This window comes from Lutra lutra, chromosome X (assembly GCF_902655055.1).
Source record: "Lutra lutra chromosome X, mLutLut1.2, whole genome shotgun sequence".
NCBI classification, from domain to species: Eukaryota; Metazoa; Chordata; class Mammalia; order Carnivora; family Mustelidae; genus Lutra; species Lutra lutra.
The window spans coordinates 12,164,739-12,166,671 of record NC_062296.1 but is presented as its reverse complement, the minus strand read 5'-3'; the positions used below and the strand labels follow the sequence as shown (position 1 = coordinate 12,166,671).

General features: G+C 42.0%; 1 pseudogene; it reads right to left on the bottom strand.

Annotated features, from left to right (window-relative positions):
* Positions 1-371: 371 nt before the first annotated feature.
* LOC125092220 (proteasome adapter and scaffold protein ECM29-like) lies at positions 372-1,681 on the bottom strand (annotated as a pseudogene).
* Positions 1,682-1,933: the final 252 nt, after the last annotated feature.

Genomic DNA, 1,933 nt, shown 5'->3' with positions numbered 1-1,933 from the left:
CATGTATGTTTCAAAATCATAATACCAATATTACTGCAATGTGACTAATGAATACAATTTTCTTCAAATTTATCCTGTTTGGGTTTCACTTAGCATCTTAGATCTGTAAATTCATGTCTTTACCGTATTTTGGGGAAATCCAGCCATTATTCATCAGATACTCTTTATGCCTCATTTTCCTCTCTTTCTTCTCCTTTTGGAGCTCTGGTTACACTTGTATTAGATTTTTAAAGGTATTTTAAAAATTTCAGTCAAGGAATGATGCATGCTACACATTATTCTTTACATTTCTCCCACTTGGATTTTCGAAAAATACCACCATTTCAACCCCCCAGTGAACATGACACTTGTTTCTTTCTTCCCCTTCTAATCTAGTCCAGATTTTCTAGTGTTTTCTTCTGATGCTTTCTCCTGAACCTTAGGTCTGCTGTCTGTCTCCAGAGTAGCTAAAGACTCAGTCAGGAGCACTGTACATTTGGATGTCAAACTTCTCCACTGTTTCGATTCTTAACTTTTTTTTTTTTAAAAAAGATTTTATTTACTTATTTGACAGATAGATATCACAAGTAGGCAGAGAGGCAGGCAGGGGAGGGAGGGATGGGTGAGCAGAGCAGGCTCCCTGCTGAGCAGAGAGCCCCATGTGGGGCTTGATCCCAGGACCCTGAGACTATGACCTGAGCCGAAGGCAGAGGCTTTAACCCACTGAGCCACCCAGGCGCCCCTGATTCTTCACGTTTTTTAAGCAGTAATTCTCTCACAGATAAAGCTTCTTTTCTCACAGATGAATAGGTCTTATTTTCTAAAGAATATGTGATTGACTTACAGGTTTCAGGGAGAATTTCAGCCAAAGCCTCAGGATCTGCATGTTCATCTTCCAAAAGCATTAATCCCTGAAAAAAGGCATTCGTTGATGGTAGGTCTCCTAACTGTACTTCCCACACGTTCAGTTTTAGCCGCTCACACATCACTTGCCCAGCTCCTGATGATAACGACATTGGGCCTCCACAATTGGGGGCGAGGCTTTGCCCAGGCTCCCAAAGGCTCCCAGCGGAGATTCCACCTGGAGATCTTTCTTCTTATTCCCATATTCATTTTTGTTTGTCCCAGTGCCAGTGCTTTTGGGTGAGTTCTTGATAAGAGGTATGACAATGTCAGAAAACTCCTGGAATCTCTTTTCTTTGGTGGCCTTCAGGACATCTGCTACACAGTTGATTGCTGTGATCTTGTCTTTAAGATTCTCTTTGCAATACTCCTTCAGAGCAGCTTGGAGAATTTCATTTGTGCTGGGTTGACTGGGCACAGGCTTTTCCAGCTCTGTCCTGCAAGCTGTCACCACACAGGCAATGGCTTTTAATAGCTCTTCCTTTCCAGCCCATGTTCTTCCGGGTAGGCCTTGCAGTTATGTGGTCAATATCATTCCCAGATATGGAGGTACCAGGGACTGAGCCTGCAAAGCCTTCTGGGTAATGGCAGTTAACTCCTGCAGGTATAACTGAATGCCATCAAAAGAACTAGATACCTTTTCCTGCCACACCTTACTTCATAAGTTATTCTCTTCTTTTTCTCATTTTTCCTTACCATCAATTTCATGCATGCCCAGAAATGCCAAAGGTGGAGCTTCTTTGGTACGGTTCTTCAGGGCTGTGTTGTCCAGTAGCATCCACAGGCCACCGAGTTCCATTCATTAAGAAAAAGAAAACCGTTTACTATCTGTACTTCTGATTTGATCATTCCTGTTAAACTGTCTTCAAGCCTACTGATTTTTTTCTCTGTGACCTTCTAGTGTTTGTATTTTCCCTTATGAGCGGGTCATATTTTTTTCTGGCTGACATGCTTTCGTTGTATATTCTGCAATTGTTCTCGTGTGTGCACATGATGCATGTCTTCTTTTCCTGGATAGTTTTAGGATTTTCCTATTATAGCTGGTTTTCAG